Genomic DNA, 24,430 nt, shown 5'->3' with positions numbered 1-24,430 from the left:
GAGGGATTGACTGCTTCTCTCTGAGGGCACAATGAGGAGTAGGACCCTGAGCTCTTGTCTCCTCTGAGCGGGAGACTGGGAGGCCACTGTATTCATTCCTGTCCTCCAAAGCTCTTTGGAAAGCGTTCAGGGAGCAAAAGTTCCCGAGAGTGAACCAGAGCAGATTACTTATCCTGGCCTCCGGCAGGGGTGGTCCAATTCACCCTCAGGCAAAAACAATTAAGAATCACTGCAACAGGACTTCCCCCAGAAGATCACCAAGAACATCCAGCCAAGACCAAGTTTACAGAACAATGAGAACTGCAGAACTCCTGAGCTACGGGAAAGCAACACATAGAATTCATGGCCTTTTCCCCAAGATCTTTTAGTCTTTCACGGTTAAATATTTTTAATTTTATTTTTTTCTATTCTATTTTTTTAATTTTTCCTCTTTCCTCTTTTAATGTTTTAAAACTGTTTTATCTTACTAATACATTTTTTAAAAAACCTTTTTAAATTTTCATTGTTATAGTCATATTTTATTCCTTCATTGTATTTAACCTAATTTTTTGTATACATATAGGGTTTTTTTTCTTTAAAAATTTTGGATATAATTTTTTCTAATAGATCAAAATATACCCTAAATCTAGCTCCAGCCTGATCACATTCTCTCCTCCTTTTTTTTCTTTTTCAAACCAAATTTTCTTATCAATTCCTTTTTTATGAACTTTTTAAATTTTCATCTTTACAGTCAAATTCCATGCCTTCATCATGTTTACCCTTACTTTATATACATATATATATATATATATATATATATATATATATGCTTTTCTTTCTTTAAAATTTTGGGAGGTACTTTCTTCTTAGAAACCAGAATACACTCAAAATCAAGTTAGTGGCTCTGTTCTATTCAACAGTGTAATATATATTTATTTTTTCCCCCTTTCTTCCCCCCTGCCCCCAGTTTCGGGTATATTCTGATTTGGTTAACATATATTTTTCTGGGGTCTTTGCCACCCTTTTAGTATTTTACTCTCTCATTCATATACTCTTATCTGGATAATATGACAAGTGGAACAACTCACCACAGAAAAAAGAACAAGAGGCAATATTGATGCCTAGAGACCTAATCAATATGGACTTTGGAAATATGTCATAACTAGAGTTCAGAATGACAATTATCAAGGTGCTAGCTGGGCTCAAAAAAGACATGAAAGATATTAGAGAATACATTTCTAGGGAAATAAAATCCATTTCTGAAAAAATAAAAGAACTAAAATCTAATCAACTTGAAATTAAAAAAAAGCTATTAATGAGGCACAATAAAAAACGGAGGCTATGGTGAGTGCTGTGAAATGTTAAGCCTAATGATTCACAGACCTGTACCCTTGAAGCAAATAATACATTATATTTTAATAAAAATAATTAAAACAAAAACAAAAATACTATGTGATTATGATACCAAATAGTCAGAAAAGTACATTGAAGGATAAAGGGTAGGGAAGGGAACAACCTACATTGCCTAGCCTTCGGACAGGACAGCAGACTGAGGACAGTAGACTCACTGCTACATCATGGGGCTGAAAAGGATACTTAGGGAGGTGAAATATACAGCTACAATGTGAAAGTATAAGGCTTTCTAGACATTTAAGTAGTTCTTTCACTTTGCAAAGAATTCTGACCACATTTCTAAATTTTCATAAACTAGTCACAATACAAAATTTGGAATGGTGTGGTTTGTTTACAAATGATTCTTTCCTGTTTTATAGGAGTATGCATTTTATTTCTGAAATAAATTTACATGTTATATCCCACTAAAATTTTCTCCAATGGGGCTTTCTTCCTATTGTTTCTAGAGCTCTTGCAAGCACAAATAGGTGTAGTAAGTGATCCAAACACCTTTCACCTGCTTACAGTGGAAGAGGAAAGAAAAATATCTGCCTTCTGTTATATTATATGCTGCACCAAATAAAAATGCTAAAGAAGCACTTCAGCTAAACATAAATCATAATCTAAAGCATTAAACAAAATATCAGGGTCTGATCTATTAATTAGCTTATGTTTATAAAGGAATTTCAAGAGAAAAGTAAAATGTAAATACTAATTAATCTTACTATAATTAATCATTATATTTCCTTATCCTTATGATAATGTTATACAACCCTTAAGAGGAAATTATGATGACATTTTAAGTACAATCAAGGACAAAAACTTCTCAGTGCCTTTATTACAAAGCTATAGGATAATTTTTCATGAGGTAAATTTATCTCAGACAGGTGCAGTCTTAGAACAACCATTTTAAGGGTCTTTACAGTGGGTAATTTAAGGAAAGATCCCAAATAGCCTCCACATGACTTGGCTATATTCCTGGAATTTCCCCCATTAAAAATTCATTCTGTAGGATCAATGGCTTTCATGCCTTCAAGAGAGCTCTACAAAATTTTCAGTAATTGTTGGAAGAAAAACCCTTAAGACATTGTAACTTAACATCTCAAAAATCATTGGTTGATGCTAACAAAGTACACAAGAGGTGGTTGTGGATAACAAGAACCATCAGAAGTGGGAAAGAGCTCTAGCATATTCAGCTAATTTGTGTAGTAGGTCTCATCTGTATTGAGAATACACTGTAGGGAAGTAAAGTTTTGCTTAGTTTTTAATATATCTCTATTGAATTACAGTTGGGAGCTATGTCTAGGAGAATAATCTCAGAGTCTGAAGTGTAAAAAGTATATGTGATATAAAATAAATTTTATAATTGGAGTCACTATGAAAATGGGAATTTTCCTTGCTTATTGCTTGAAATTTTGCAGTAAAGGAAGAGATGACTAAAGAGAAACACAGGTTATTATTGTGATTGTTGGGATAGCAAGTATCTTAAGTATTAAAAAAATGGTTAATTGAACATAATTTCTAAATTTGTGAGTGTGTATGGTTTATTTTGTTTTTGCTACAAATTCCCTGTGGACTGTATATATTTATGTATGTATGTGTGTGTATGATTTTTAAACAAGTTAAATACATGCAAGTATCTCCATTAAAGCAAAGGACCCCAAATTAAAGACTAACCTCAAATCTGACCTTTCATATTATCATAATTTAAAAATATCAGTGTCATTGCATAAATACTATTCTATTCTTATTATGCTAATCGCATTGAATGAATTGATCAAATGTTGCCCTCATCAGGCCAGAAATGGTTTACTAGTGAATTTCTAGGCAGTTTCTAGGCACTGAAACTATAGCCAGTTAATAGAGCTGTAGATGAAAATGGATATCTCGATGATTGGGAAGGATGAGTCCCATCAAAGGAATTTTCAACAGGCATTTAACATAAACCTAGGTCATTTTCAAGTCGAGTTTTAAACCTCGAAAAGGGGATTAAAGGAATAAGAGCAATGCCAATTTAATTCAGCCTTCACTGTCAGACCACAGGTTGTTCTTTTTAAAAGGTAAACTGGCTGTTATGCCTCTGGTTAAAACCTTCCAGTGACTTCCTTTTGCAGTGGAATGAAACCAGAATTCCTTATCTGGACTGATAGCCTGTAAGGTCTGGCTTCAGTGACAGCTCCTCCTACTCTCCCCTCACTCATTATCCTGCAACCACACTGACCACCTTTTTAGTTACTACTTGTGGTAAATCTTTTCCTTCCCTCACACTCACTGTTTCCTCTGCCTGCGCTGTTTCTTACAAGGCATGGTGATTCTCCTCCAGCAAGTCTCTGCCCAAAATTAAAATCAAAATCAAAATCTCCCCTCATGGAGATCTTTCCTGGTTCTCCAATTACTTCCAATCCTATCACCTACTTAATTTCACTCATGGGTCTTAAAATAATCTGTAATCACCTCATTTGTTTATAGATTTATCTGTCCACTATCTTAGATTATGAAATTCATGAAGGCAAACAGCCTGTTTGTCTAAGTCACCACTCTACCTTCGGTGCGTAGCACGGTGTCTGGTCGACAGAAAAGATTTCAGCTCTGTTCAGCTTCCTACTACTCTTACCAGCATTGCAAGGCTTAACAAAAGTCCCTTCCAAAAGTTAGACTCTCCTATCCCAAATGTTAATTTGTTCTTTTCCTTTTTGAATCAGGCAGAAACAGTGGAAGTAGTGAAAGACGTTGAAAGTATTTTGAAAGTAAAAACTACAGGGCTGTCTGATAGAGCATAAAATGTGAGTGAATGTCGAGTCAAGGATGGTTTCAAGCTCTGAATTAGTAGAAAGATGGGTTTTCCATTTACTGAGAAATAATGGAATGGGCAGGTTGGGTCAGAAGGAGGAGTTAATTTTGGTATGTTAAATTTAAGGTGCTTATAACACCATCTAAATGAAAGCAACATGTAGGTGATTGAATACCTGAGTACAAAATTCAAGGGAAAAGTCAAACTCCTAAGGGACCAACAGAGTAACACAATACGCTTATCAGTTTGAACTTCACTAACTTAATTGAATGATTTATTTCACTTTTTATCCAGAGGTGTCTAGTAAATGCACCCAGATCCTATTTTACTCAGCTTTGCATAGGTTGGAATTCTCTGGCATAAATTTGGCCAAGATCTTTTTCCTTCTCTTTTTTCTTTTCTTTGTTCTTAGCTATAAGCTCATTCTCCTAGCCCTGTACAAAAATACAGAGCAAGCCTTAAATTTTGCTGCTGAATTATAGCAAATGTTTTTCCTTCACCTTATCTTCTACTTCCAAAACACTAATCTGTGTAGCTGTCAAATGACTGAGCATTAAATGGAGCTGTATGACTTTTTTTAGAGGAAAATGATGCCCTCGACTTCTATACCCAAGAAACTGAGCCTTAAAATTGTATAAGAACATTGGATAATTGATCCTTTTTTTCCCCCTTTCTTCCCCTATTTGTTGTTTGCAAGTCATACCATGTAATCCTTGGAATATCTTGGCAGCTTTTTTTTTTTTAAGATTTTATTTATTTATTTGACAGAGAGAGATCACAAGGGGACAGAGCACCAGGCAGAGGGAGAGCAGGAAGCAGGATCTCTTCTGAGCAGAGAGCCTAATGCAGGGCTCAATCCCAGGATCGTAAGACAGGACCCTGAGATCATGACCTTAGCCCAAGGCAGAGGCTTAACCTACTGAGCCACCCAGGTGCCCCAATCTTGGCAGCTTTTAAGCCTAAATCCATCAGGCAATTTATAATCATTAAACAAGTTGTGTATGTGCAGCTATAAATGAAAATAGTTATTTGTCTAGCTTTATTTGTAACAGTCACTTTAGGGCATGCCATTTTAATTATTGTAAGTTTTGGTACTAGTCTTCATCTTATAATGTGAATATTTTACTATACTCTTAAAAATCTTTGTAAAGTTAGGCTGTGACCTGTTTTTTTTTGTTTTGTTTTGTTTTGTTTTCAAGACAAGTGGTGTTGTTTTTTTATTTGCTTTAATGTTTTATGTTTCGGGTTTTTTATTTTTGTTTCTCTCTGGTACAAGCCCGTTTTCCTTCAGGTTAAATACATATATTTTTAAATCTACTTAAACTCGAGCATATGAAGGTATTTAATGGTCCATTTTACCCCTCATCATTTAAGTCCCCAATAATCTAAATGCAAGTAAGCTGAGAAAACAGTATTAAAGTTAGTTTTCCACAGAACAGAGGGGAAATACAACAATTATCCTACAGCTGTGATGTACCAAGACCGCCAAAAAGGATCTACTGAAGTCCTAAAGGGAATTTCAGGGGTCTGAAATGCCCACTTGGGCTGTCTCCATCAATCAAATTGACTGCCCTCTTCTCCCATTCTCAGTCAAGCAGTTAATATATAACCACAATTAAAGGTGAATGATATGGAATGGCTTTCTGACAGTGGGGCTTACTCAGCAACAGAGCATATGAACACTGACTAAATAATTTCCATTTCTGATGACTGGAAAGCCCATTGAGTCATGGTTGGATTAGCTGCATCTCTCAGTATGGGAAGGAAAGGGAGAAAAAGCATTTTTGAGAATTTCGGTGCTCTTATTTAAGTACATTCTTTCCTAAACGTATAGTGTTCTGTATATATATATATCATGCCAAAATGCAATTATATTTTTCTTTTTCATATCTTGCAGCCTTATTACCACTACCTTGGGCCTATCACTTTATCATACTCCTGAGCATACTGACCTAGTGGCAACACTACTCTACAATACAGGGCTACAGTGACTGCTTACTTAGCCAGGGATAGAAAAACATACAGTAATACTACACACTGATCTTATCTGGACTCAAGTGCAGTATTAGTGGTTTTCTAGATAGTCTAGCATCCAAAATTTAGAGACTTTCATAACATTGGGCTTATTAATAGAGTAGAATAAGGAACTGAACCAGAGATGGGGGAAAGGGAGCTTGTGAACTAATTTTATGACTTTTTCTTTTATTTAAACCCTTTGTCATAAACTCTCCCTGCTGGTTATCAGTATGCGTAATGTGCCATTGATTCTTTGGCCAGCTGTGTTTAAGACTGCGTGACAGAAAGTGCTACATGATGACTGAAGACAACTAGGATGAATACAGAGATGTCGGAAGTTCTTCCCAAATGAAGCAGAGGGTCTTACAGGTTGATTTAGGAAGCCACGATTTGTCCAGTTGTTTTGCCTGTTCCTGCTACCACTTTCACCGCTCCATCACCTCTGCCACCTTGACCACCACTCCTGCGGGACAGGTATGCTGAACACATGTGCCAAAACTTCGGTCTGGGCTAATCCAGTTCATACTTGACCGAAACTCCTCAGAGGCAGATACGCAGAAGAGTGGCACAGAGCTGCTGGCCCAGGTTCTAAGAGTGGGATTAACTGCCCTGCCTCAGCCCAAAGGCTGTGTCACTTCCAGACTCACCTCTCCCAGCCAGATACGGTTCTGTCAGGGAAGCTGTCCTGAGTGCCAAATGGAATTCACCATTTATTGTCTCTTCTTCCTATATCTTATCCATGAATAGAAGGTGAACATTATCGGGAAAAGATCCATGGGCTTTTGGGAATTTGTGAGGAAGAGTAAGTTAGATTCCTTTTGGATGCTTGGCCTTTAGAGACAGACTCCTAAAAATCACTGCTGGCTGCAATACATGCTATTTATAGCTCAGCAATGTAAGCTAGTGAAATTATTAGATGTGACCTTTTTTTGGTACAATTCACTTACCACAGCCCTCCTTGCTTAATATCAGTATGCTAATAGATGGCTGATTTGTCAGCCAGCTGTGCTTAGACTTCTGTGTGACAATATTGGTTTGCTCATGTAAATGATTTAGTAAAATTACAATGCTAAAGATAGGTTTTTTTCTTTGAATAGCTTTATGTGGGGGTGGGGGAGAGACAGAAAGGGAGCCACTCGACATTCGTTCTAGCTTAACAAGACTCAGGTTAGTGAACTATTATGAACAGCCAAGAATTTAGGGACATATCACTTCAGATATGATGGATGCTTAGTAATTACTGATCTTATATTGCAGTGACAGAGTTGGCGTTGAAAGTGGAAGCTGTTCAGAATGATAAATGGATGTGACAATTTATTAAAGATATAAGGCATGATTAGTGTTGGGTATAGATGTACCCTTTTAAGAGAGAGGTGGAAAATGAAAGAAAAAAAATAAAAAGAATTTAGAATGTGAGCATTAAAGTTTGGGGAAGGAAGGTAAATCGGCAGCACACAACAAATTTATTTAAAAATGCACAAATTCTAGAAATGTAGCAGCTAAATAGTTTGGAGATAATGAAGACATGCAGAAACAAGTGTTACACAATTTTCATCCATTCATGGTAACTTCTCCTATTTTCCCAATTGGTATCTTCCATCACATGCTCTCTTTTCTGCATTGCTCTTCTCCACTGGGGCTCCCTAGTGCAAAACACCTGGAGCCTATTTAGAGGACATTTTGAATCTGCTGTGAGACCTCTTATTTCACCGCAGTCCTTGCCATGAACATTTCACACAGTCTGGTTAACTTGTTAGGGCTGAGAAAGTTTTACTTTCTCAAGTGAAAATGGAGGATGTGAAGTACTGGTTCTAAAAATGCTTATGGGGAGAAATTAATTCCCTAAACACACATCTCTGTACCTTGTTTATTGGATTAAATGGAAGAGACATACTGTGCCATTGCTAATGACAAAAATACATCATTAACAAGTCTTATATTTAAAATAATTGGAAAGACTAGTAACATTCTTAACCAAAAAGGCCAATTACATTTTGCTTCTATGTGACAATCTATCTATAATTTCTTGATATTTTGGTGCCAGTCTTGGTATTTATTCACATGTGCAAATGTTTCATTATAAGATAGAAGTTTATTACTGCTGTGTGTATACATAAATATACATATATTATGAGCAGTATACCATATTATTGGCCTTCCTGCCTAATGGATCTTTTCTACAAACTTGGAAAGCTTCATGCACTGTTTGGGCACTTAATTTGTTTTCATTAGGTAGATACTGCAAGTTCTTTGAAAGTATGCTTCAAATACAAACAATTCTTTGCAATTTTTTTGTCATGTGTATTTATATTTTCTGTGCAGTGAGCAGAAAGTGCTGATAAAGATACTCAAAGAAGGAGATTCTATCACTATTGAGTAGGTTATAAGAAAGTCTCCCTTTTATGTCCTTAATATCAACATCTCTATATACTTAAAATTTTTAAAAAGCATTACTGGGGCACCTGGGTGGCTCAGTGGGTTAAGCCGCTGCCTTCGGCTCGGGTCATGATCCCAGGGTCCTGGGATCGAGCCCCGCATCGGGCTCTCTGCTCAGCGGGGAGCCTGCTTCCTCTTCTCTCTCTGCCTGCATGTCATCTCTCTCTGTCAAATAAATAATTTTTTTTAAAAAAAGCATAGCTTTACCATTTTTTCAGATTTTAAATGGTGGTAGCCTTGCCTTCTCTCTCATTTAAACTTCTTTACCAAGGCAGTGTTTTTTATGCCCATCAATCAGTCAACATTTTCATTCTATGACTCAGCTCAGAATTCTCTAAATTACAGAAGTGAAATTCACTGCCAACAGGATATCTCCACTTGAAGAACTCAAATCACTGCTTCAGATTCAACATGTCTAAAGCATGTTAAAGTCTAAAGTCTAAAGTCTTCCTCTACTCCCAGCTACACCTTAATCTCCCCCACCATTCCTTGTGTCAGTGAATGGACCATTACTGGATTAGTTGATCGAACTGGAAAAGACATTTCCTACTCCTCATTCATGTCACTTTTCACCTCTAATTATCCTCAACTTCTGCTGCTTTTTCTTCCAGATACTATGCAGATCCATCTACTTCTTACCCATTTCTACTGCCGCCCGCATAGTGTATGTTATCCGCGACAATATCGTACACGTCTCCTGCATAACAAAGCCATCAACAGCAGTAGTGAAAATTGTTATGATGCATATGATATTGATCAATAACAGCATATATTTATTATGTTGCATTTATAAACATACTATTATACATTTATTAATAAATAATGAAAATGTTTGTGCTTACTTTGTGCCAGATATTGTTATAAGCACTGTTTTAAAAGATTTTATTTGTCAGAGAGAGAGAGAGAACGTGCACACACACAAGCAGGGAGAGCTGCAGGCAGAGGGAGAAGAAGGTTTCACATTGAGCAAGGAGCCCAAGGTAGGACTTGATTCCAGAACCCTAGGATCATGACCTGAGCTGAAGGCAGACATTTAACCAACTGAGCCACCCAGGCATCTTTATAATAAGCACTTTTTAAAAAAAAGATTTTATTTATTTATTTGACAGACAGAGATCACAAGTAGGCAGAGAGGCAGGCAGAGTTGGGGGGGAGAAGCAGACTCCCCGCTGAGCAGAAAGCCCAATGCGAGACTCGATCCCAGGACCCTGGGATCGTGACCTGAGCCAAAGGCAGTGGCATAACCCACTGAGCCACCCAGGCACCCTGTAATAAGCACTTTTAATTGACTTTCTCATAGGCACCCAGTAAGAAAGGTGCTATCATTATTCAATTTTATAGAGAAAGGCATTTAGGTGTGGAGAAGTTAAATGACAAAGTCACTTAGCTATAGTCCTTCATACCTATGATCATGCCACAACTCAAACACACACACACACACACACACACACAAACAGCTTTGTACCATCTACTCCTCACTACACTACAAATAACAACAACAACAACCACCAAATCAAACCAAACCAAACAAAGCAAATTTAATTCGTTCTTTGGCTTCTAAGATAAAGCTGAAAACTAACCATGTCTCCAGCCTCAGCTGCCCATGGTCTCAGTGACCCAGCCAAAGCACTGTTCTCTTAGCTCTTTAGATGCTTGATAATCCCTTTCACCAAGGGGACTTTGTACATCCCATGCCTCTCCATTTGGCACACCACCATCATTCCCTGATCTCCGGCCCCAACTCCAAGTCTTCTTTTTTTTTTGGCTGAGAAGGGTAATTGACATTTTTTTTTCAATTTATTTATTTTCAGAAAAACAGTATTCATTATTTTTCACCACACCCAGTGCTCCATGCAATCCGTGCCCTCTATAATACCCACCACCTGGTACCCCAACCTCCCACCCCACCCCCGCCACTTCAAACCCCTCAGATTGTTTCTCAGAGTCCATAGTCTCTCATGATTTACCTCCCCTTCCAATTTACCCCAACTCCCTTCTCCTCTCTAACACCCCTTGTCCTCCATGCTATTTGTTATGCTCCACAAATAAGTCTTCTTAATACCATGTACCTCTCTCTTGAGGCACTTATCATTATTTATAACACCATATAATTCTCCTTCATAGCACTTACCATTATAAAGATTTAACACATATTTGTGATTTTAATCAACATCTATTCCCTATACTTGCTTATAAGTTCCACTGGGAAGTACTGTAACTATTTTTATTCATTTTGTCTTAGACATATTCTTTCATAGTGTTTGACCTATATTAGGCATTCAATAAATAATTATTGATTAGATGAATATATTAAAAAACAGAAAATTTTTTGGGTACAAACCCAACTAGAAAGTGAGAGGCTATGCTAATCTGATTAATGCCATATCTAAGTTTACATTCTAATCAAGCAGCTAATACACATTTATCAACCACTGCAAATGGCATTTCATCACAAGCTGAACACTGTCCTTTTCTCTGGAAGAGCTAAGTGCTGACATCAGCAACATGGTCCTGTGAGTTGTTCCTATTTTCTCTCTCCTTTGATTTACAACTAATTAGACATCCATAATGGGGGGGGGCGGCGCAAACATCTCTTCACAGTATACCAGAATACCTAAGAGATCCATCAGTCTGTGAACCCAAGAGTGTGTGGACTGGACCAGGGAAGAGGTGGCAGAGAGAGGAAAGTGTCAGCAGAGGCAGTGATAGCAAAGAAAACAGTGGAGGATCCAACAGTAAGCCAATACACCTTGTCTAACAGAGGAAGTAACAGGTGAAAGGGGTGAGTGGGAGTCTGCCTAGCCACAGGCACTGCAGTTGGAGGGACCAGTTGTCTCTAAGGGAGACTTCAGTGACTAGACAGAGAGAAAAGAAAGGGAAGTAGGCAGACAAAGAGCACTGAAGAAAAGCATCTTCTGCTGTCTTCCCTGGGAGGCAAAAGGACCACCTACACACTTCTGGGACCCCCTCAACTGAGGATCCACATACCAGATTGTGGGCAAACCCAAAGTTCCAAGTACTAACTGTACACCTCCCCCTGACCCCTGCCACAAACCTTCCCCCCACCCTTAGTACCACTCCCAATCTTAGCTGGCAAAAGAAACCAAAAACTTGTGCTATAGCACCATCTTCTGGAAAGCAAAAGGAAGACTCCTAACTACCAACCTGTAGAACTATTAAGATGAAAGTAAACAAAACCATCCTCTAACAAGAAAGGTGTTCACCACTTCAAATGCAGAGACAGAGGCACTTCTCATCAAACACAATGAAAAATCACAGTGATATGGTATCATAAAAAGAAAATGATACTCTTCTAGCAACAGAACCCAAAAATACATGGAATATTGCAATCTAACTGATAAAGAATTTAAAACAGCCATTATAAAGAAATTAAAGAAACTCTAAGAAAACTCATAAAGGCAATACAATGATCTTGGGAATAAAATTAACAAACAGGAGTACTTTACCAAAGAAACTGAAATTCTAAAAAAGAAGCAAGCAGAAATTCTAGAACTGCAGAACCTAAATGAAATGAAGCATGCATTAGAATGAATTGGAAATAGAGCAGATCATATGGAAGAGAGAATTACCAAGCAAGCTTGAGGTTTTAAATACAGAAGTGATTCAGGTGGAAGAGGAAAGAGAACTAAGATTTTTAAAAAGTGAACCCTATAATAACTGACTCCATTAGAAAAGGCAACATAAGAATAATGGGTATACCAGAAGGAGAAAAGAGGGAGAAGGGAGCAGAGAGACTATTTAAAGGAATAATAGCTGAGAACTTCCCAAACCTGAGGAAGCAACTTGATATACAAGTTCATAAAGCTAATAAAACATCTTATTATCTCAACACAAAAAGACTTTCTCCAAGAAACACTTTATTAAAACCATTAAAAGTCAATGATTCAAAAAAAATTCTTCAGAGACAATCAAGAAAAAAGTAACATACAAAGATACTTCCATTAAGCTATCACTAGATTTCTCAGCAGAAATTCTACAGGCCAAGAGATAGTGGAATGAATATTCAAAATAATTGAAGATAAAATTGCCAGCCAAGAATACTCTATCCAGTAGTTATCCTTCAGATATAAAGAAGGAAGTTTTTCCAGACAAGAAAAGCTGAGGGAGTTTACCACCACTAGCCCTACCCTAGAAGAAATGTTGAAAGGAGATCTTTAAGCTGAAAAAAAGAGACAAAAGCATGAAAAACTCTGATTAATGTGATAAAAAGAATATTATAACTTTTTAAGAATAATATATTAAACTTTTAACTATTGCATATATGTTAAAGGAAAGGAGCATTAAAATGACGTTAATTACTACAACTTGGTAATGAAATCACAGCATAAAAATAGATAATTTGTGAGATCAAAAATATAAAAAGGGAAGAGAAAAAGATGTGACTTTTATATGTGAATACAGATAAATTGCTATCAGCAGAAAAAGAACTTTTTAAAAATGTATTTTATTTTATTTTTTTTAAAGATTTTATTTTATTTATTTGACAGAGAGAGAGATCACAAGTAGGCAGAGAAGCAGGCAGAGAGAGGAGGAAGCAGGCTCCCTGCCAAGCAGAGAGCCCGATGCGGAACTCCATCCCAGGACTCTGAGATCATGACCTGAGCCAAAGGCACAGACTTAACCCACTGAGCCACCCAGGTTCCCCAGGACTTTTTTTTTTTTTTAAGTAGGCTCCACACACAGCATGGAGCCCAATGCAGGTCCTGAACTCAGGACCCCAAAATCAAGACCTGAGCTGAGATTGAGGGTCCGTTGCCTAATTGACTAAACCACCCAGGCACTCTGAAGAAGGACTATTTTATTTGAAATGTTTTATGTAAACCTCGTGATAACCACAAAGCAAAACTCTGTAACATAGACATAAAACAAGAAAAGGGGGGTGATACTGAGCAAATCACCATGGAAAAACTGCCAATTTACAAAGGTAGACAGAGAAGGAAAAAGAAGCAAAGGAGAAACAAAACAACCAGAAGGCAAAAGACAAAATGACAGTAGTAAATCTTTCCACATCAATAATCACCCTAAATGTAAACAGTCTGAATTCACCAATCAAAAGGCACAGAGAGGCTGGATGGATTAAAACAAAACAAAACAAGATCCAACTATAAACTGCCTGCAAGAGATTTATTTCAACTCTAAAGACACACATAGACTCAGGGTGAAATGATGGTAGATTGTATTCCAAGCAAAAGGAAACAAAACAAAGGCTGATACTTAATCAGTCAAAATATACTTGAAGCCAAAAAAGGGTAACAGGAAACAAAAAAGATCATTATAAAATAATAAAGGAGTTAATACATTAAGATGTATCATAAACATACACACTCCCAACACCCAAGCACCAAAATATATTAAGCAATTAATAACAGACCTTAGAGGTGAAATAGACAATAATACAATAATTGTGGGGACTTCAGAACCCCATTATCAGCAATGGATAGATCATCCAGATTAAAAAAATATCAACAATAAAATGTTGCAATGACTTTAGAATCGTAATAGACATCTACAGAACATTTCCTCCAAAAACAGTAGAATACACATTCTTCTCAAGTAGACATGAAACATTCTCCAGGATAAATCAGATAGGCCACAAAACAAATCTTCTCAAATTTAAGAAGAGTGACTTATCTTCTTAAGAGTGACTTATCTTCTCTGACTACAATGGTATGAAACTAGATGTCAACAATAAGAGGAAAGTGGAAAGATCTATAAATATACAAAAACTAAACAACACATTACTAAACAGCCATTGGGTCCAAGAGTAAATCAAAAGAAAAATAAAATAACTATCTCAAAATAAATGAAAATACAACATATCAAATACTTTAAAAAGTTATGGATGGAAAGTTTATATTAATAAATACACATACTAAGAAATAAGAAGGATCTCAAATATACAGTCTAGCTTTACACCTCAAGAAACTAGACACAAAAAGAACAAAGTAAGCCCAAACTTAGCAGAGGAAAGGAAATATTAAGTAGCAATCAGAAATAAATGGAGAAAGAACAAAACAAAACAAAACAAAAAACCCTAAACAGTAGAAAAGATCAATAAAGCTAAGGACTGGTTCTAAAAAGATTGACAAAATTAACAAGCCTTATCTAGACTAACTTAAAAGGTGGGAGAGGGAGAGAAAAACTCATAAATAAAATTAGAAATGAAACAGAAGACATGAAAACTGACATTACAGAAATACATGGAATCATAAGAGACAACACCACAATTACATGCCAACAAATTACTTAACCTAGAAGAAATGGGTACATTCTAGAAACAATCTAAGAAGACTGAGTCAGGAAGAATTAGAAAATCTGAATAGACCAGTAGCAAGTAAGGACATTATCTAAGTAATCAAAAAATTCCTAACACCTTTGGTGAGTGCTGTGAAGTGTGTAAACCTGGCAATTCACAGACCTGTACCTCTGGGGATAAAAATATATGTTTATAAACAATAAAAAATTAAAAAAAAATTCCCAACACATCCCAAAGAACAAATAATTCAATCAAGAAATGGACAGGAGATATGAACAGACCTTTCTGCAAATAAGATATCCAAATGGCCAACACACACATGAAAAAGTGCTCAACATCACTCAGCATCAGGGAAATTCAAATCAAAAACCACAGTGAGATACCATCTCACACCCGCCAGAATGGCTAAAATTAACCAGTCAGGAAATGACAGGTGTTGCAAGAATGCGGAGAAAGGGGAACCCTCCTACAGTGTTGGTAGGAATGCAGGCAGGTGCAGCCACTCTGGAAAACACCGTGGAGGTTCCTAAAAAAAGTTGAAAATAGAGCTACTCTATGACCCAGCAATCACACTACTGGGTATTTTCCCTAAAGATATAAATGCAGTGATCAGAAGGGGCACATGCACCTGAATGCATGCAGCAATGTCCACAATAGCCAAACTATGGAGTCTAGATGTCCATCAACAGATGAATGGATAAAGAAGATGTGTTTTGTATGTGTGTGTGTGTGTGTGTGTGTGTGTATAGTCATCAAAAATATATATATACTGTGTATATATATACACAGTCATCAAAAAAACCTGAAATCTTGCCATTTGCAACAATGTGGATGGAACCAGAAGGTGTTATGCTAAGCAAAATAAGTCAATCAGAGAAAGACTATTATCATATGATCTCATTAATATGAGGAATTTGAGAAACAGGACAGAGGATTATAGGGGAAGAGGAAGGGAATTTATTAAGGGAAAAATGAAACAAGATGAAACCAGAGAGGGGGAGAAACCATAAGAGACTCCTAATCTCAGGAAATAAACAGGATTGCTGAGCAGTAGGGGGTGGGAGGGATGGGATGGCTGGTGATGGACATTGGGTAGGGTATGTGCTATGGGGAGTGCTACGAATTGTGTAAGACTGATGAATCACAGACCTGTACCCCTGAAGCAAATAATACATTATATGTTAATTTAAAAAAAGAAACAAACATTATGTTTACAATAAAAAAGAAAAAAAAATCCCAACAAAGAAAATTCCAAGACCAGATGGCTTCACTAAAGAATTCTACCAAACACTTAAAGAATACCAATCCTCCTCAAACTCTTCCAAAATATCAAGGAGAAGGAAACACTTCAAAATGTATTCCATGAGGACAGTACTACTTTCATTAACAAAACCAGATATCGATACTACAAGAAAGAAAAACTATAGACCAATATCCATGATAAATATAGATGCAGGAATTCTCAAAAAATGTTAGCAAACCAAATTCAAGAACACATTAAAACAATTATACACCATGACCAAATGAGATTTATCCCTGGGAGGCAGGGATTATTCAACAGAGGCAAATCAATAAACATAATTCATCACATCAAAAAAAGAAAAAAAACACGAAAAATCACACAACCATCTCAGTGGACACAGAAAAAGCATTTGACAAAATACAACATCCTTTCATGATAAAAGTGAGTGGTAGGTATAGAAGGAACATACCTCAAAATAACTGAGGCCATATATGACAAACCCAGAGCTAACATTATATTTAATGGAGAGAAATTGAAAACATTTTTCCTAGGAGGTGAAAAAAGGCAAAGATGTTCACTCTCACTATTCAGGATAGACCTGGAAGTCCTAGCTAGAGCAATTAAGCAAGGTAAAGAAATACAAGACATTCAAAGTAGAAAAGAAAAAGTAAAATTGTTATTTGCCAAAGATAGGAGCCTATAATTAGAAACCCCCCCCCCAAAAAAAAATCAGTCAAAAAAAAAACTGCTGGAATTAATCAACAATTTCAGTACAGTGACAGGGTGAAAAATCAACATACAGAAATCAATTGCATTCCTTTACACTAATGATGAAGCATCTGAAAAAGAAACAAAACCATACCACTCACAATAGCATCAACAACAACAAAATACTTAAGGATAAACTGAACCAAAGAAGTGACACATCCATACAATGAAAACTACAAAGCTTTGCTTTCATCTTTATTCATGAGAATGGAAGATATCTTCCCATTTGTGACAACAAGGATGGGCCTTGAGCACATTAACGAAGCAAGGTAAGTCAGAGAAAGACAAATACTATATATTACTTGTAAGTGAAATCTAAAGTTAAACCTATAAAAAAAAACAGAATAAAATGATGATTAACAGGTGACAGAGGAAGAGTGATGGTGCTTAAAGATAAATACTTGTAATGAGCAAATAAGCAAATAACCCACAAGCTAAAATGCCCAGTAAAATGAATATAGACAATAATATTGTACTATAATTATGTAATATGATAAATATCACTACACTGACAATCATATGACAATTTATAAAGTGTATCAAAGTAATACCTGTACATCTGAAACTTATATAATGCTACCTGCCAAGTTTACTTTTTTAAAAAGAGCAAAGTTCACTTAATAAACCAAACAAAACAGAAAAGAAAAATAGGTTGTTTTTGTTTTCTGTTACACAGCTTAGTCTTCCCATAAGGCTATATTTTGATTCTAGCTGACCTGTATTTGAAACACAGAATTTTTTACATCTCATCCAGTTCATTTTAATACTTCAGCCATTTTTAAAAATCTTTCATTCTCATCATGTTTCTATGAATGGAAAACTCTTGGGGTTGATGATTATATTGAAGCTAGACCCCTACTGTGTAAGCATAAGGCTACGTCCCATTGAGGGACATCTAAAATTGCTGTTCAGACCATGCTCCAGTGGAGAGGCAGGAAAGGACAGGAAATAGTAGAAGACAGATGAGGATTGATTTATCTCTCAGGCAAGACTGCAGGTAAACTGAGCCATGTATTGGAAATGGATGTGGGGGCGTGTGAAGCATGTTTCTGTCACTGGCAGTTGGACTTCACTTCTAATACCACTTCAATTTCTAGAAATCTTTTTTTTTTTTTTAGTTTTTTTTAAATGAACATATAATGTATTATTAGTCCCAGGGGTACAGGTCTGTGAATTGCCAGGTTTACACACTTCACAGTACTCACCATAGCACATACCCTCCCCAATGTCCATAACCGAACAACCCTCTCCCTACCCAATTTCTAGAAGTCATAACACTTTAAGTGATTGATCTGAGCTGATATAACTAATTTTTTAATAATCAAATCACAAAGGCTCAAAAATTAGGAGATCATCTCTGAAGACTCATTCATGCCCTTAATCTCTCCAGCTGAAAATTATGACCATCCATGCTAACTATTAACATTACAAGCTTTACTCTTCCATAATGCATCTTGACAACATATCTTCAAAATGCATGCACAACATAGAACCATCATGAACTATGTTTTCATTCTAAAACTAGAAACAGGAAGGGAAATAAGACATGACCAAAAAAGGAAGTCATCATGAAACTATAAGCTCTCTTTGAAAAGTTGCTAATAGCAATTCTCAGCTTAGTAATATATATGTGCACAAAAATCTAAATTTTCCACTTATTATTGATCCTGATTTTCCTAAGTTAAGAATTAAATATTATAATCTGAAGAAAAACCTTTTTAGAAAATCTACTAAATTATAGAACAAAGGGGAAAAGGAACTAACACATCCAAATTCTTTGTCTACAGTTTTTCCTTCTAACTTCAGGACAAACCTGAAAGGATACACAGCTTTCACATTTTCAAAGATTAGAAGCCTGGGGCTCAGAGATGTTTAATTACTTAATCTAAATCAATCAGAAAGAAATGATAAATAAACATGTTTGATATTTTGTGAAGGAGACACATATTTCTTTTTACCTCCTGTGAAACAGAACTAGAAAGTTTTAAGAAATCTTTTTTTAACTTTGAATCTCTCCTCTTTCCCTCTCCTCATATATATGCACTCTACATCAAAGAGGCGGCACTTTCTAGTAAGTCAGTATGATTTTCACTAAAGCCAATGGGGAAAAAAAAATCATACTGATCTACTGAGAGTGCCTCCACCTTGACACAGATTTCCTAATATTAACTAGAGAGATGCAGAGCCCAGGAAAAAACATCCCTTAATCAAAATCAAGTTCTGAAAATCAAGAGACAGAAATTGAAAAAAAAATAATAAAAAGCTTTTTCTTATGAAGTTTTTTTTTAAAAGATTTTATTGGTTTATTTGAGAGAGAAAAAAAGAGAGAGCATGAGAGGGCGGCAGGGCAAGCCAAAGGAAAAGCAGACTCTGCTGAGCCATGAGCCAGATGTGGGACCCAATCCTGGGACTCCAGCATCATGATCTGAGCTGAAGGCAGTTGTTTAACCAACTGAGCCAACCAGGTGTCCCTCTGATGAAGCTTTTTAACAAACTGCTCAAGGCTTTGCCACCAGATGAATTTCACATAAGGGAAAAGAAAGCATCACAGTTGACTCAGAAGTCAGTATGCACATAAGTTCAAACTCCCACACTTAATGACTGTGAGTCCTTGGGCAAATTACTTAACTTCTCAGATGCCACATCTACAAAATGGAGATACTTATAGATCTATAAAATCTATAAAGTGGACAAAGTATTCATATCTATCAACATCTAAGGGTCATCCATCTAAGTGTTTAGCACAGTTCCTTGTTTATAAAAGGCACTCATATGGGGTAACAAATAGAATTGTTCAACTATGACATCAGAGATTCATCTTGAATTTCCTGGCAATTTGTGGGCTAGAAGTAGGGGTCCTAAGAGTCCCTATATTTGATGGAGTTTCTCCTAAACCCAACTTCACAAGGAGCCCAAGGGCTATCTTTTACAACCACTAAGAAAATTTCCCAAGGGCTCCAGGTTCTGGAGAGCTGGCATTTCCAGCTTCCCCTATCCAGCTGGTCCCCCATCTCAGATGGCTTGGCAACTGAGCCCAAAATGTGTATTTCTTTCTTGAGAAGGTATTTTTCACACTTCCACTATAAGAAGGTACAAAAGCTATCAGACAGGGGTTTTTCCCTCAAAACACAAACCGAATGGATGTCCAATTACTTTCCTAACTCCAGCACCCTTCTCCATGGGATAATGAGAAAGAAACATGTTCCTCACCCCTGACCACTGGACTTTCCAATAAAGCCTGTTCTTTTGGGACATTGTGGTATTTACCCTTCCCACCTTGTTGCCATTCAGTAAATGTTAGCTACTCCTCATTCTATTACTTTGGTGTTAGCTCCATTTATAAAGGAAGCTTCAGAGAAGGTGTAGTAGCCTTGAGTATGACTGTTTACATAGTCAGCCATGTAAAATTTCCTGCCTAAATGACAACATTCTTCTTAGCACACTGCCGTCAGTTTTACCTCAGATCTCTTCCATGTGCTGGTCTCGTGAAGTCTTCTAACATAAAATTGTGAGCAAACTAAGCACAGTCAGAGATAAAGTTTTAAGTTAGAATTTTCCAAGTCTTTACATATGTGCAAAAAATTAGCTGTTTGTAAGTTTATAGGGATTCAAGGAAGAAAGCTTAGAAAGTACACTTAGAAACTTCAGAAGCAAAACAGATATGGGAAAAAATTTTGGTCTTCAGAGTTCTCAGTTCTCAGCCTTAAGGTAAATTTGTGATATTTTTACAAAGAGAAAAGGAAACTACTATGCTTTGAAGTAGAAGTAGTATATGCCTAGATTTTTGGCTGCAGTTTTATGATATAATAAAGAAAGCATAATGATTTTTTTTATTTAAAAAATGCTAAGGGGCAAAAAGTGCATGCACCTAAAAGAATGTCTCACTAACTAAAAGCAAAACTAAAAATAAAAACATTATACAGAAGCAAAATGATATTTTCTTTTGAAAATTTTCATAAAAGAAAGAAGTCAAGTCTGCAAATCATTCAGGGTAAAATATATGTTTATAAACCTACAAGAGACAGAATTCCTGCTTTCAAAGAATTTTATAGGCTAAAAACACAATAAAAATATTTTTGGAAAGAATTATAGGTCGTGAGATGTAAGAAATGCTTCATCAGTAAGGAAGCTCCTATTTTCTCCTTAATAGTAAAATTTCAAATTTTCAGTGAAATAAGTATGATTTAGTGCTCCAAGGTAATGAAGAAACATACTCTCTTAAATTTCCTGTCCTACCCATCTTCTGTAGATGTCTTTAAATATTGGCCTTCTTAATGTCTTTCACCTTACTATTGGTGGGAAGCACAAAATGGACACTTCTAAGGAATATTTGATGAAGAACTGGTGATAGGACCCTGCCTGCACTCCAAGAACTTTAAGAGGTGAAAAAGAGCAGAGCACCCAGTGGGCTTTGAATTATGTCTTTGTGCTTTAGCTACAAATCTTCAACACGCTCAGATGGTCATTAACTGCACGAATTTCAGTTTGTGGACCTGGAAGTGGGAGGAAGTGGAGAAACAACAAAAGGAGCTAGCTGTGAGATTGCTGAATAAATGCAGAATCAAGCAAATGGAAGAAATAACATTACCCACGCTTTGCGTTTAGGGAGCCAGAAAGATTTCATCAAAGCATAGCTTAGACTGAAGTTTGCTTTTCAACAACTTTTTTAAAAAGCAGAGATTTCATCCCCATACTCCTTCTGGACAGGATAGACTATTCAGCCAGGCCTGATCTCACCGGTGTCTTCAGGCCACTGGAGCTGTAGCGCTAATCCACTCACCTCTACTATTCCCAGAGAGGAGTCTATCCCTAAAGGAAGCTGGCAAAATGCATAACTCCAGGGGGCACCCTTCACACATGCTAAAGTGTGAATGGTGCCATGTGAAAGCTGCCTCCTGAGCTGTGCCACATGACATGCTCCCGACAGAGGGATGATGAGGCTGCTGGGGTTCTCTCCATCAGGTCAGAGATACTCTAAGTTAAATCGCTAGAGCCTGTAATAAGCAGTGAAAAACGGATAAGGACATAACATTTTTCAAAGATTAATGATGAATGATTGTCATTTGCGTAATGAACTGTAGACTCTGGTGAGAAATTTAATTGACTAATCCTTCAAAATCTATGGAATTCTCTGAGTCATAACCCCACCCCACTACTCTTTGGTCTCGTTTCCCTCTTGACTTTGCATGTTCTCTTCCCCTATCCCAAATCCTTGTCCACATCCCTTCATTTGTACCTTTCATTAATATATCTTTTCTCAGTTTGTCTCTTTCATCTTTCCTTCTGCTCATAATATTTATTTCTCTTTTCTGCTATTTTTTAGAATATTTTTATTTATTTATTTGAGAGAGAGAGAGAGAGAGCAAACAGGAGGGAGAGGAAGAGAGAATCTGAAGCATACTCCACAGTGAGCACAGAGCTCAAAGCGGGGCTTGATCTTACAGTGGGGGAGATCATGACCTGTGCCAGAACCAAGAGTTGGACCAACTGAGCCATACAGATGCCTCTCTGTTCTGCTATTCTAAGCATTACCAATATGTCTCCTCTTCTCTCTCTTTCTGCTTTTCCTTTTTGTGTCCCAGCAGGCACCATTCATCTCCATCTGCCATTTTACTGTCTATTGACCCTTCATGTCCTCTTGTCATATCCAGTTTCTTCTGTTTTTCTAGTTTTCTATCTTTTCCTTCAACTGACCATAACGAGAAGCCAAAGTACACTTGACCATGTTCTCTCTATGGTCCCAGGTTGATTATCTTCCATGTCTTTGGTCCTTGAGAATATACAGAATATTTTGGGGGGTTCTAAAGTAAATCTTAGCCCTTGATATTTAAAGCTGGCATTTTCATTATACTTTGATATACTGCAACCTTACAAATATTTATAATATATACTGAAGAATATTTTTATAATATTTTTTTCTTCCAACAAGAGTACTGAAGTCCAGGTTGTGTGATCCTTCAATTCAAATGCATAAATCTTCCTCACTGGTTTTAGAATTCCTGAAAAAATGCTTGAAACTATGTTAGAATGCTGCTCAAGCCTCTATTTTTCTGCGGACTTTTGGTGTACACAAAAGCCAAGCCTGCTTGCTGGCCTTATTCCACCAAATTATTATACCTCCAATAAAGTCAACCTTTGGACAACAACATTTTCATAATTTCAGAACACAAATAATGATTTATACAACTCTGAGCTTTTAGATTAAGTAGAAAGCTAGTCCAGTAGAAAAATAATATAAAATAAATAAAACATCAAATTAATTAAGAAGAATAAAAAGGACAAAACATAAATACACAAAATGAGAATTGGTTGAGGAAGGAAATAACCACAGAAATAGAGGAATCTTAATGCACTACTTTAGTCAAATATGGCCAAATGATTCTGAAAAAGCGGATAAAAGAAGTAGTACTCAAAGGAAGCATAATCTGCTAAAATTGACTGAAAAAAAGAGAAAGAACCAAAGAGACTGATATTCAGGGTCGATACTCCAGATACTTTTCTAGAATGGACCTCAAACAGAAAGAATTTAATTTAACCGTACCTGTGCATTCTGGCTGAATTAGCCTGGCCAATAGCCATACAAAAATAGAAAAATTTGACAAAGAGTTACCCTTAGAAGAGGCATAAGGTACTGATGGTTTAAGAGGAAATTCTATCAAACCTTGAAAGAGTAGATAATTCCAAATTACTGAAATTCTTTTAGAACATAGAAAAATAAAATAAATAAGAACTTAGTATTTAATAAGTTAACATTTTAAATCAGAATAAATGTTGAAAGGAGCTAGGTGATTCAGTAAATATTGTTAGGACAACCGAGTAGCCATCTGGATTGACAGCTCACACCACACACACACACACACACACACACAGGGAAACTTCAAGTGGACCAATGGCTAAAATATTCAAAATAAATCCTTGAAAGTACCAGAAAACAATATGACAATATCTTAATCACAAAATGAAAAGAGCTTTTCTAAATAGATTTATAGTGAAAAATTGATAAATTATATTACCTAGAAACATGACTAAGGCAAAAAATACTATAAGAAAAATTTAAAGATAAGAAGTGAAGGGGAAAATCAACATTTTTAGCTCTTACCACAGACAAAAAGACACATCAATTAATAAATAAATAGTTCTAGCAAAGCTAAGTGAAAAAGAAACAAACTCAATGGAAAAATGGGCAAAAGAAATAATTAATTCCCATATAAATAAAAAACAAAAGGCTCTTAACATATGAAAATTATTCAAACCACTCACCTAAAGAAAACAATATTTGGAAACCATATTTCACTTTTCACATTATAAAAACCCAAAGTTTATCAACACCCTCTACTGGAAAAACTAAAAATAAGCTAGTACTTCAGATATTGCTGGGGGGTTGGGGATATAAATTTGCACAATTCCTCTGAAAGACAGTTTGAAAATATCTACCAAAATTACAAAGGTATATACCATCTGACTCAGAAATCACACTTCTGAGAATTTACCTGCAGGTATACTTTCTCATGTATAAAAAGTCCTAAAG

At 36.3% G+C, this 24,430-nt stretch overlaps 1 protein-coding gene across 1 annotated transcript in view; it reads right to left on the bottom strand.

Moving 5' to 3' along the window:
• Positions 1-24,430, bottom strand: part of TMEM232 (transmembrane protein 232) — a 289,360-nt gene that overhangs the window by 120,462 nt on the left and 144,468 nt on the right. The gene's annotated exons all lie outside the window — the stretch shown is intronic.

The sequence above is a fragment of the Neovison vison genome, chromosome 1 (genome assembly GCF_020171115.1).
Source record: "Neovison vison isolate M4711 chromosome 1, ASM_NN_V1, whole genome shotgun sequence".
Classification (NCBI taxonomy): domain Eukaryota; kingdom Metazoa; phylum Chordata; class Mammalia; order Carnivora; family Mustelidae; genus Neogale; species Neogale vison.
This window is presented reverse-complemented; position numbering and strand designations above follow the sequence as displayed.